Source organism: Nicotiana tomentosiformis, chromosome 11 (genome assembly GCF_000390325.3).
Source record: "Nicotiana tomentosiformis chromosome 11, ASM39032v3, whole genome shotgun sequence".
Lineage (NCBI taxonomy): Eukaryota > Viridiplantae > Streptophyta > Magnoliopsida > Solanales > Solanaceae > Nicotiana > Nicotiana tomentosiformis.
In genome coordinates, this window is record NC_090822.1 from 41,045,469 (window position 1) to 41,059,809 (window position 14,341).

Below are 14,341 nucleotides of genomic sequence, written 5' to 3' on the forward strand. Positions count from 1 at the left end.
ATTTCTAATTTCTACAAACGACTCCAGAACCTACCAAATCATGTCCGATTTACCTCAAATTTTGCGTACAAGTCATAAATGACATAACAGAGGTACTCAAATTTTCAGAATCGGATTTCGACCCCGTTATCAAAATGTCAACCCCACGGTCAAACTTACCAAAACATTTAACTTTCGGCATTTCAAGCCTAATTCCACTACGGACCTCCAAATAATATTTCGGACACGCTCCTAAGCCCCAAATCACCACATAGAGCTATTGGAATCATCAAAATTCAAATCCGAGGTCGTTTACACATAGGTCCATATCCGGTCCATTTTTCTACCTTAAATTTTCAATTATAAGACTAAGTGTCTCATTTCACTCTGCATTCCTTCCGGACCCAAACCCACTAACCCGGTAAGTCATAAAACAACTATAAAGCATAAATTGAGCAGTAAATGGGGGAACGGGGTTATAATACTTAAAACGACCGGCCAAGTCATTACAGAATAGTATCATGAATCCTTTTCATTGTCTAGTAACATAAGAGTATATATTATCACCTATCACGTGTGTACATGTCAATTGAAAGGGGCCACTTATCCGCATAAAGTTTCTGAGCAACTTAAGATTTATCACTAATTCGTCATAGGGAGGTCTTGTTGTTTACCCATATCAGTATGACTTTCATGTCCACCTAGATCATGCCTCAGTGAGTAACTCACCTTGTTCCCAGTATTGTGGTTGCCCGTGAATTGGCCTGATATGGCAACTTGAGAGTTGTTATGGCAAAAACATGTCAAACTCACGGCAAAGTGTTCATTCTCTCTAACTAATACATGATTTCATCCCAACATTAAGATGTCCTAGCTACATGATTCCACTTGTGTGAGATTGAAAGTTAAGTAGCCTTATGATGAGCATATTGAATTGAAAGACAAATTTGTCATATCTCTAGTCCTCTCGCATAGGATCAAATATTGGCAAAGATTAAGTTGTGGGAATGATAATAATCTCACAAGTGTTCAACTTCTTTTCATCCTCGTAAGCTTGTGGCATAGATTCCTTGTGCTAGTTACTGTTAAGAGTGTAATGCAACTTTGTGTATCTTGAAACCCATATCATATTCAGGGTGCTAGAATATTCCCATTTCGAGTTAAACTCATTTTCCCTACATACCAAGAGGTGACTGGTGTCACATAAGTGTTAGCTCTCTTTGAGGCTTACTATTGCCAAATAAGGCACGAATGGAATGAAACAATTGTTGATGTCCTTTTGATGACTCATTTCTTTTAAATCTAAAAATCATGAACATTTTCCCTATGTTATCAATGCTTACTAGGCAACTCTATGACTCGTTTGTTAAACCGATGATGTCACCACAACGAATCACCATGTCATCGCTATTGGTGGTGACCTTCATGTCTCTTAGGATATAACCTCCTAAAATGCCGTGCTCAGCACGTAGATTGATTCTTGAATAATTCCAGTGAAATCTCAAACCTCGTTGTTCCTGTTTGTTGCAAATATATCGAGTATTGTAGGTTCAGGCATGTCAAACAAGAATCATCATCCCGTGATCAAATATATGGGATAGGATATTTTATGGTCATATTCAAGATAGCATCTTAGAGAAATTGTTGGAGGTTGCCAAAGGTTTAGTTTGGGTGTTCGGCGTGGAGATTTAGAGTTGAAGAAAGTGAATGGGTTGTTCTCAATATTTTCTGCATGAGGATGCTATGTGAATTGTTAATAAAGGTAAAGTATGTGAAGTCACATTAGGCCTTATGAAATTTTGAAAGGAAATAGGCTAAACTATGAGTATGATGTTTCCCTATTATTGTTCTCCGTGTACCCGGTGTTTCATGTGTCTATGTCTAATAAGGCGAAGATAAGGGATAATGGGATTGTGAGGAGCAACTATTTGCTATCCTTGTTAGAAAAGTCCGAGAGTTGAGATTGTCTCCATTAATATATTATGGTGAAGTCTGTAAGTCGAGGAGACCATATAGAGGGGCAAAAGTGTTAAGGAAATAAAATGTTCCCACTTGAGTGTATAGTTAAATGATTGTGATTTGAAAGGTAATTCTGTGTGTTATGATTTAAATATGTACAACTCATGTCCAGATACCACTCTTGATAGTATAATGCCTGTAATGATGAGATTAGTGACGTTGTTATACATGGTGATGTTTTGTCAAGTTGTGGATGTGTTGTTAGGAATTGTTTTGGTGTTACTTTGGCAGGTGGATAGGCCTAGTTACAGGGGACACTCTGGCAAAATTTTTGGAAATTTAGGGAGTTAGCCAAATTTTGAAACTACTGGTGTGTGTGAACCAACAGTTGAACCACATTAAATGCTAATGACGGATTTTTACCCTCATTCGAGGACGAATGATCCTAAGCGGGGGAGAATGTAACACTGCGGAAAATTTTGAAGTATTTCAGTGTAAAGTCCCATAAATTTTGCAAGTGAATTCAAGGTTTCGTGGTGCCGGAGTAGGCTTAGGTTGGACAATGCACCGGAAAGTAAAGGAAAATTTTTGGCGGAAAAACGCATCTCTGAGGTCCATTATGCGACCGCAGAACCACTCTGCGGGCCGCATAATGGCCACAGAAGTGAGCAGGAGAAGGGCCAGTCTGGGGGCAATTATGCGATCGACTATGCGACAGCATAACTGTTATGCGGCGCATTATGCGATCACATAACAGTTATGCGGACCGCATAGTGATCGCATTCACGGACAGATTTTTGATCGTTTTGGTCTATAATTATGCGACCGATATGCGGTCCGCATATCCATTATGCGGCCGCAGATGCGACCGCAGAACCATTTTTTGAGCTCCATTTTTTGGTTCTTACAACCCGACCCTACTTTGTGAAATACACGCAAAGGGTAATTTTTGAGCAAAAATTCTGATGTTTTAGAAAGAAGGGAGAGTGTTTTAGAGAGAGAGGAAACCCTAGGCTAATTATTCATCAAGTCTTTCTCAAATCTTGGAAGATTAACAAGGAAAACCCACATGTTCTTCATCTAAGAGGTAAGGTTCCATACCCTAGTTTTCAATTCCGAATTTGGGTAGAAGATGGTTGATTAGGAGTATGATTCATGGGTATGAGATTATTATTTATACATGCATGTACCAATAAGAATTGTGGGAAGATTGTTAAGCTAAAATAAGTAAGGATTGGGTTGTGGAGTGAAGGAAATCTTGTAGAAGAACCTGGTGGTTAAATTTGCACACCTAGTGTGTGATAAATTGCTCAAATGAGCTGAGACCATGAATATCTTCCTAACTATGGTTCAATTTTGTTATGTCTCAAAATAGATCTGGATTGCTAAGAATTCTGGATCATTCTAGAGTTAAGGAAGTTCGATTGAGGTATGTTGGCTAAACTTTCTCTCTTGGAATTGAATTCCATAATGTTTCCGTAAGTTTCAAAGTATGGGTTGCATATTAAAAGGTTATGGCTTTGAGTCATGTTTCAATGGAAGATAGTATGCCAAATTGTGTGAGAAAATCTCAATATTCTTAAGACTCTTAATTGCTCATATGTGTACCTAAAGTCTTGATTTTGAAATGTCTTATTGGTGATAATCTATAAAGATGGCTGGAAGTGAAATAAGTTAATTGGGGATATAGAGTGTGGCCAATGTGCCAAGAATTTAAGTTATGATTGTGTCTAGTAGTGCAAATGATTTTAGAAGATGTGATAAAGAATATGAAATGAGCCTCAACTCAATTGTTTAAAAATGACTTAGAAGATAGAATTACATAAAAGCTTTTGTACTCAATTCATGCCCATTAGTGGTTGCTTTAACTAATGCTTTGCTTTATAAATATATATGGTGTGATTCCAGTTCTATATACTCATGTGTTGAACTGGTACATTGTCATTGCTAGGGAAGAGCATTGTAAGAATAAATGGTGTATTGATTGTTTATGATTTTCATGTGTGTTTTTATTGTTGGATAGTATGCCTCATTCTTTGGGAAGAAACCATTTGTGTTTGAAGTTTCCATTTCAAATAGATTAGAAGTATATGATTTCTGAAATATCCTATATGTTGATACTTGATGGTGATCTTTTAAATTGAAAGAGGTGAAAGTGTGGAATATGAAATACCGTCATCGGCCTAATGAGCCAAGGAAATATTGTCGGTGTGAATGACTGGGAATACAAATGACACAATGTGAAAGATGTTGAGGTCAGTACAATTGTATTTATGATATTTCTGTTTGCAAATCAAATAAAAAATGTTTTTGGGAGCATTATTAGCAAAACCGATGAAGGGTGGATCATAAGGCCCACACCTGAAACTACACGTGCCGGTGTAGGGGTGGATTGTAATTATTCCCCTTATTTGGGATGAAATTGGAACATTTGGGAAATTGTGATATTATTCCCTTTAATTGGGATGAATCTGGAACCTTTGTGGATTGGAAAAGTCGACCCGCACGACATATGTGGGAAGGCGGCCTAGCTGATCGGGTGGAGATCAGACGCCATATTGCGCATATGGTGGTACTACTCTTGGTAACAACTTTCTTTCACATCACATGTCAAACCACATTGTTCGTGGGGAGATGGCCTACCCGATCTGGCATGATCGGACTCCGTGCTAACAAAGACGGTAGTATATCGGTGCTAATGGTCTCCCAACCAAGATTGTATATGAAGTTCGTATTTTAGAAATTATTATGTTTTAACTGAACCTTTGGATATTGTTGATTACAACTTGCTGTTTCTATGTGTTGCCTTTTCTTATATGGGCATTCTATTTTGAAAGAGGACTTTTAGCTATGCATACTAGTGCTATTCGACAGTACTAACGTCCCTTTTGCCGGGGGCGCTGCATCTTTTATGGATGAATGTGGTTCTACAGCAAGCGACATTGATCAGTGATAGTAGTGCACTCTTTTCAGTTGATTTGGTGAGCCCTACTTCATTTCGGGGTCATGTATCTTTTGTTTCTCATGTACTGTGTTTTGAGTTATAGCCGGGGCCTTGTTGCTGGCATTTCCATATTACTCTTCTATTGTATTTAAAGCCTCCATAGATAGGTTATGGGTTGTGGTTGAAGTTGGGAATTGAACTAGAAATGTTGGTATTTGGAAATCATGTTTTTCATTAATTCTATAAACTCGTAATATTTTGGAAATTATGAATGATGCTGCTAATGAGAATGAAAAAGGAAGTTGTTAATAAAATCTTTTCAGTGAATGATTAATGGAGTACAACTCCTCTTTATTCATGGATGAGTTTGGGTAGAAGGAAATCTAATAGGCTTGCTCGGCCGGGTTCTCTCGGTTGAGCGTCGGTCGCGCTCCCTGAGTTTGGGGCGTGACAGAAATCCAACAAGGAAATCTCACAAGATCTTCACTCAAGAGGTAAGATTCAAACCCCTAGTCTTCAATTTCGTGTTTTGGATAAAAGATGGGTGATTGGGAGTATGATTTTTGGGTGTAAGAGTGTTAAGTATACATGCTTGTACCAATAAGGTTTGTGGGAAGATTATTGAGCTAAAATAAGTAAAGATTGGGTTGTGAAATGAAGGAAATCTTGTAGAAGAACCTTGTAGCCAAATTTGCACACCTAGTGTTTGATAAAATGTTCAAATGAGATGAAACCATAAATATCTTCCTAATTTGTTTTCAATTTTGTTATGTCTCAAAATAGATTGGGATTTCTATAATTTAAGAAAAGCTCAAAGCGAGGTATGTTGGCTAAACTTTCTCTCTCAGAATCGAATTCCATAATGTTTCTACAAGATCAAGTATGATTGGCTCAAGATTCCTAACTTCTATATTCTGGGTTATTCCCTATAAATTTGATTATCCCGAATCAACCTTGTGTCGAAAGATAGATGTTCAAAGTATGGTTTTCATATTAAAATGCTACGTCTTTGAGTCGTGTTTTAAATGATAACTAGTATACCAATTGGGTGAGAAAAACTCGATATGCTTAAGACTCATAATTGCTCATATGTGTACCTAAAGACTTGATTGGAAATGTCTTGTTGTTGATAATCTTTAAAGATTCTTGAAAATGAAATAAGAGGATTGAATAAATAGAGTGTGGCCAACGTGCCAAGAATTTAAGTTATGATTGTGGCTTGTAGTGCAAATGATTTGAGAGGATGCGATAAAGAATATGAAATGAGCCTCGACTGAACTATTTTAAAAGTATTTGGAAAATAGAATTTTCCTAAGAGCTTTTATACCTATGTCAAGTCCATCAGTGGCTGCTTTAACTAATGCTTTGCTTTATAAATATGTCCAGTGTGATAAAAGTTCTATATACTTATGTGTTGAAATTGTACATTGTAATTTCTGCGGAAGAGTATTGCAAGAATAAATGGTGTATTGAATGTTTATGATTTTTCATGTGTGTTTCTATTGTTGGTTGGTATCCCTCATTCTTTGGGAAGGAACCATTTGTGTTTGAAGTTCCCATTTCAAATGGATATGAAGTATATAATTTCTGAAATATTCTATATGTTGATAGTTGAGGGTGATCTTTAAAAGTGAAAAGGGTGAGTATGGAACACTAAATGTGGCCATCGTGCCCAGAATGAGAATTACATATGTGGCCAATAGAGCCAATGAAATGAAAGAATGTGTGAACATTATGAGATGAATTTTAGCTCCTTTACATAATAATGTCGTTAAGGTCCTATGATCATCCGTGGCTAATACAAGTAAGGGATAGTATGAACATAAATTGTGGTCATTTGCCAAAACGATAATAATGAATGAACCCTATGGACGGTCTATGAAACGCATAGGAATATTGTGTTAGGAAACCCTATGGACGGTCTATGAAACACATAGGAATATTGTGTTATGAAACCCTATGGACGGTCTATGAAACGCATAGGAATATTGTGTTATGAAATCCTATCGGCGGTCTATGAAACGCATAGGAATATTGTATTATGAAACTCTATAGACGGTCTATGAAGTGCATAGACGGTCTATGAAATGCCTAGGAATATTGTGATATGAAACCTTATGGACGGTCTATGAAATGCATAGGAATATTATGTTATGAAACCCTGTGGACGGTCTATAAAACACATAGGTATATTATGTTATGAAATACTGTGTACGGTCTATGAAACGCATAGGAATATTGTGTTATGAAATCCTGTGGACGGTCCATGAAACGCATAGGTATATTGTGATATGAAATCCTGGGGACGGTTCATGAAACGCATAGGTATATTATGATATGAAATTATGTGGACGGTCTATGAATCGCACAGGTATATTGTATTATGAAATCTTGTGGACGGTCTATGAAATGCATAGGTGTATTGTGTATGAGAAGTAGAGGTGTACGGTCTGAATAAACACTATGGATGGTCTATGAAACGCATTAGTATATAATATGATATGTGAACACTAAGGACAGTCTAATGAGACACATTGTTAATGTAGACAATAGGTGCCACTTTCATTGTCCTTGTTTGCACATGTTGTTTCAATTACATTATATTATGTTTTCCACGTATAGATCATATGGGCATTCTATTTTGAAAGAGGATTTTTAGCTATACATACTAGTGCTATTCGATAGTACTAATGTCCCTTTTGCCGGAGGCGCTACATCTTTAATGGATGCAGGTGGTTCTACAACATGCGGTATTGATAAGTGATACAGGTACACTCTCTTCAGCTGACTTGGTGAGCCCACTTCTTTTCGGGGTCATGTATTTTTTGTTTCTCGTGTACTGTGTTTTGATGTATAGCTGGGGCTTTGTTGCCGGCATTTCCATATTACTCTTTTATTGTACTTAGAGGCTCCGAAGACAGGTTGTGGGTTGTGGTTGATGTTGGGAATTGAACTAGAAATGTTGGTATTTGGAAATCATGTTTTTCATTAATCCTATAAACTCGTAATATTTTGGAAATTATGAATGAAGCTGCTAATGGGAATGAGAAGGAAGCTGTTAATAAAATCCTTTGAGTGTTTGATTAATGGAGTACATCCCCTCTTATTCATGGATGAGTTTGGATAGAAGGAAATCTAACAGGCTTTCTCGGCCGGGTTCTCTCGGTTGAGCGTCGGTCGCGCTCCCCGAGTTTGAGGGGTGAGAAACTTGGTATTAGAGCCTAAGGTTCTAAAGTGTCCTAGGATGTGTCGGAGCCATGTCTAGTAGAATCCTTCTTATCGGTGTGTTGTCGACCACATCTATATTGAGGATGCTACTTGGACATTTAGGAATTTCACACTTCTTTGATACTCCAGATCGTGCGATAGAGCTAAAGGTAGGAAGCTAAATTCCTCGTCATGTCTCATTTTCCATATGAGTAACCCACGAGTTTGAGACAATGAGGAGATATTGAAAGAAGCAATTGATAGGGGAATGTTCCTTGTTCATATCAATGTATCGCTCCACCGGATCATGTGCTGAGGGCACCTAAGAAATAAAAGAGGATTGTCGGCTCCAATAAGCCGGATTGTTTGATTTGTAAGAAACACCACATGGTTTTATGTTGGGTCACTCTTGAAATATGTTATGTTTGTGGAAAGAGGGGGCACAAGAAGAACAAATGCCCTAGGTTGGGCACACCCATCTCTGTCTGCCCAATATGCGGGAGGGAACATTTGGCGTCGTGTTGTGAGTATTCTCAGCAGCGTGCTAGGGGTGGTAGATATGGGCAATTCCAACGGCCCACACAATAAACCGCTACAGATATTGTCACTACCGCCATGAAGGCTTGGAGGAAGGAAAAGGGTGATGTTTATAATGTATGCAAAAAGGGTAAAAGTCAGGTTAGTGGGGCGAGTCAGCTTAGCGGACCTCTTACCAGTGGCATGAAATGTAGGAGATGTCATTCAGGGGTATGTCACTATGGTATCAATGTATGTTATTGATGTGTATTCAAGGGCATCAGTTAAGGTATTGTCCTGTCAACCTAAAGTCATCAAGTAAGTCACTCCTTTCTATACCGTTATGAACACCGCATTATTTTTCCTTGTTGTATATGTGCATCCATATTGAAGAGACTACATAAATATGGTCGTAACCAACACATTGAATCACAAAATATTTCATGTAACTACTCTTTGAACGAGACGCAGTATTCGTGAATTCTCATTTCGAGTTAAACAGATTTTTCCTACATTCCAAGAGGCGACTAGTGTCACATACTTGGCTATCTCACTTTGAGGCCTACTATTGCCGAACAAGGCACACATGAAATGAAAAAAATTGTTGTTGCCCTTTTCATGACTCATTTCCTTTAAATCTCAGAATCATGAACGTGGTCCCCACATTATCAATACATACTAGGCAACTCTATGCCCCATTTGTCAAATCAATGATGTCATCACAATTATTAACCATGCTAGCGCTATTAGTAGTAACCTTCATGTCTCTTAGGATATAGCATCCTGAAATGCCCCGCTCAGCACATTGATGGATTCTTGAAAAACATCCAGCCCAATCTCGGACCTCGTTGTTCCTATTTATAGTAACCTATGGGGGTTGAAGGTTTAAACATGTTGAAGAAGAAGCATCATCTCGTGATACAATATATTGGATAGGAACTTTTATGGTCATATTTATGCTACCACATCTTATAGTAATTGTTGGAGGTCGCCAAATGTTTAGTTTGGGTGTTCGACGTAGAGATTTAGAGTTGAAGAAAGTTAACGGGTTATTCTCAATATTTTCTCCATGATAATGCTATGTGAATTGTTAAGGAAGGTAAAGTATGTGCAGTCACATTAGGCCTTATGAAATCTTGAAGGAAATAGGCCTAACTATGAGTATGATGTTCCCCCTATTATTGTCCTTTGTGTACCTGGTGTATCACGTGTCTACGTCTATGAAGGTAATTATAAATCCTTTGTCTATCATTCCGGTGAAAGCTAGTGAATGTGAAGTTAATGGATAATTGGATTATGAGGGGTATTTATTTGTCATCCCTATTAGATAAGTCCAGAAATTGAGATCTGCCTCTGTCAAAGTAAAGGAAGTAATCTCACATGCTTGTATAACCAAATGGTTGTGATGCAAAAGGCTACTTGTTATATGTTATGATTTAAATATGTGCAACACATGTCTAGATACCACTTCTGTTAATGTAATGCCCTTAATGTTGAGATCAATGTTGTTGAAATATACGGTGATGCTTTGTTGAGTTGTGGATATGTTGTTAGGGTGGTTTTGGTGATTCTCTGGCAGGTGGTTTGGCCCAATTACAAGGGAGACTCTGCCGAAATTTCTGAAAAGTTTTGGAGTTAGTCAAATTTGGGGGATTGAAATGTTTGAAAGAAGAGTCGAGTTATGTTAAGTGTTTGGGGCCGGACTCTACTCCTCATTCGAGGATGAATGATCCTAAGTGGGGGGAGAATGTAAGGCCTCGTAAAAAACTTTTCTAATGATTTAAGATTTTAAAGTGCGCCAACGGTATTTGGGAATAACGTATTTGAGTATTAAAGGAGACCTATGGGATAGAGCCCCATCATTTTGAATTGATAATGTTTGTTTAAGGTGTGTTGGAACATACTAAGGAGTTTTGGGAATGGCAAGAACTTGTGTGGAACAAGTTTGACACATTAAGTGGGAAGGATGTTTCAATTGGCACAAGACTCGAATTCAAATGAATAGTACTGCCTCAATATAACGACTTAGCTGGTGATTGACCTATCAAATTAAAGCCCTTTGAGGCTAGTTTCCAACGCATAAAACCATTCATCATTTGGATATTTCTACAGAAAGTTATGGCCATTTTACTGGACTTGTGTCATATGCGCGCCTAGATGCGCGGCCGCGTATATTTGAGAGTTTCTGCCTCAGGTGCGCGGCCAGATGCGCGGCCGCGCATGTAGGAGATCATTTAATACCCCGAAGGCCAGGTAGAGAGATGGGTTAACTCATTTTTCAGCTAAAACCTGATATTTTAGATAGAAGCAAGAGTTTTCTAGAGAGAGGAAGTAGATGAAGTGTTTTGTTCATCAATATCTTGTTCAAGCTTTGAAATCCAACAAGGAAATCTCACAAGATCTTCACTGAAGAGGTAAGATTCAAACCCCTAGTCCTCAATTTCGAGTTTGGGGTAAAAGATGGGTGATTGAGAGTATGGTTTTTGGGTGTAAGAGTGTTAATTATACATGCTTGTACCAATAAGGTTTGTGGGAAGATTGTTGAGCTAAAATAAGTAAAGATTGGGTTGTGGAATGAAGTAAATCTTGTAGAAGAACCTTGTAGCCAAATTTGCACACCTAGTGTTTGATAAAATGCTCAAATGAGCTGAAACCATGAATATCTTCCTAATTTGTGTTCAATTTTGTTATGTCTCATAATACATTGGGATTGCTAGAATTTTCGGAATGTTGTAGTAATTTAAGGAAAGCTCAAAGTGAGGTATGTTGGCTAAACTTTCTCTCTTAGAATCGAATTCCATAATGTTTCCGTAAGATCAAGTATGATTGGCTCAAGATTCCTAACTTCTATATTCCGGGTTATTCCCTATAAATTTGATTATCCTGAATGAGCCTTATGTCGAAAGATAGATGTTCAAAGTATGGTTTGTGTATTAAAATGCTATGTCTTTGAGTTATGAATTAAATAAGAACTAGTATACCAATTGGGTGAGAAAATCTCGATATGCTTAAGACTCATAATTGCTCATATGGGTACCTAAAGACTTGATTGGAAGTGTCTTGTTGTTGATAATCTTTAAAGATGCTTGAAGATGAAATAAGCGTAATGAAGAAATAGAGTGTGGCCAACAGGCCAAGAATTTAAGTTATGATTGTGGCTAGTAGTGCAAATGATTTGAGAGGATGCAATAAAGAATATGAAATGAGCCTCGACTCCACTATTTTAAAAGTGACTTGCAAAATAGAATTTGCCTAAGAGCTTTTATACTCAAATCAAGCCCATCAGTGATACGAGTACATTGTCATTTCTGAGGAAGAGTATTGCAAGAATAAATGGTGTATTGATTGTTTATGGTTTTTAATGTGTGTTTCTATTGTTGGTTGGTATGCCTCATTCTTTGAGAAGGAACCATTTGTGTTTGAAGTTCCCATTTCAAATGGATATGAAGTATATGATTTCTGAAATATTCTATATGTTGATATTTGATGGTGATCTTTAAAAGTAAAAAAAGGTGAGTATGGAACACTAAATGTGGCCATCGTGCCCAGAATGAGAATTACATATGTGGCCAATAGTGCGAATGAAATGAAACAATGTGCGAACATTATGAGATGAGTTTTTGCTCCTTTACATAATAATGTCATTAAGGTCCTATGATCATCTGTGGCTAGTACAAGTGAGCGATAGTATGAACTTAAATTGTGGTCATTTGCCAAAACGAGAATAATGAATGAACCCTATGGACGGTCTATGAAATGCATCGGAATATTGTGTTGTGAAACCCTATGAACGGTCTATGAAGCATATAGGAATATGTTGTTATGAAACCATATGGACGGTCTATGAAATGCATAGGAATATTGTGTTATGAAACCCTATGGATGGTCTATGAAACGCATAGGAATAATGTGTTCTGAAACCCTATGGACGGTCTATGAAACGCATAGGAATATTATGTTATGAAACCCTATGGACGGTCTGTGAAACGCATAAGAATATTGTGTTATGAAACACTATGGATGGCCTATGAAACGCATAGTTATATTGTGTTATGAAATCCTGTGGACGGTCTATGAAACACATAGGAATATTGTGTTATGAAATCCTGTGGACGGTCCATGAAACGCATAGGTATATTGTGATATGAACTCTTGTGACCGGTCTATGAAACACATAGGTATATTGTGTTATGAAATCTTGTGGACGGTCTATGAAACACATAGGTGTATTGTGCATGAGAATTATATGTGTACTGTATGAATAAACACTATGGACAGTCTATGAAACGCATAAGTATATAATATGATTTGTCAACACTAAGGACGATCTAATGAGACATATTATTAATGTAGACAATAGGTGCCACTTTCGTTGTCCTTGTTTGTACATGTTGTTTCAATTACATTATATTATGTGTTCCACGTATAGATTATATGGGCATTCTATTTTGAAAGAGGATTTTTAGCTATACATACAAAGTGCTATTCGATAGTGATAGGGGTATACTCTCTTCAACTGACTTGGTGAGCCCCACTTCATTTTGGGGTCATGTATCTTTTGTTTCTCATTTACTGTGTTTTGAGGTATAGCCGGGGCCTTATTGCCGGCATTTCCATATTACTCTTCTATTGTACATAGAGGCTCCGTGGACAGGTTGTGGGTTGTGGTTGATGTTGGGAATTGAACTAGAAGTGTTGGTATTAGGAAATCATGTTTTTCATTAATCCTATAAGCGCGTAATATTTTGGAAATTATGAATGAAGCTGCAAATGGGAATGAAAAGGAAGTTGTTAATTAAATCTTTTCAATGTTTGATTAATGGAGTACATCTCATCTTTATTCATGGATGAGTTTGGGTAGAAGGAAATCTAACAGGCTTTCTCGGCCGGGTTCTCTCGATTGAGCACCGGTCGCGCCCCCCGAGTTTGGGGCGTGACAGTAAGGTTCCATACCCTAGTCTTTAATTTCGAGTTTGGGGTAAACGATGTGTGATGGGAAGTATGTTTCTTGGGTGTAAGAGTATTATTTATACATGCTTGTAGAAGAACCTTGTAGCCAAATTTTCACACCTAATGTTTGATTAAATGCTCAAATGAGCTGAAAACATTAATATCTTCCTAATTTGTATTCAATTATGTTTCTTCTCAAAATAGATTGGGATTGCTATAATTTTTGGAACGTTGTAGTAATATAAGAAGAGCTCAATGTGAGGTATGTTGGCTAAACTTTCTCTCTTAGAATCGAATTCCATAATGTTCCCGTAAGTTTCAAAGTATGGGTTGCGTATTAAAATGTTATGGCTTTGAGTCGTGTATCAAATGAAATATAGTATGCCAAATTGTGTGAGAAAAACTCGATATGTTTAAGAACCTTGATTGCTCATATGTGTACCTAAAGTCTTGATTGGAAATGCCTTTTTGTTGATAATGTATAAATATGCTCGAAAGTGAAAGAAGTGAGTTGGTGGTATAAATTGTGGCCACCGTGCCAAGAATGAAAGTTATACTTGTGGCCAATGGTGCCAATGAAATGAAATGATGTGAGAAAGGTTATGAAATGAGCTTTGATTTAACTATTCCGGATTGACTTCGAAAATAGATTTGCCTAAAAGCTTATGTACTCAAGTCATGCCCAAATGTGGCTATTTTATCTAATGATATGCTGTGTAAGTATTTCCAATGTGTTTTGAACTCTTATATATTCAGGAGTTGAAATGGTGTATTTCCCTTTTTGGG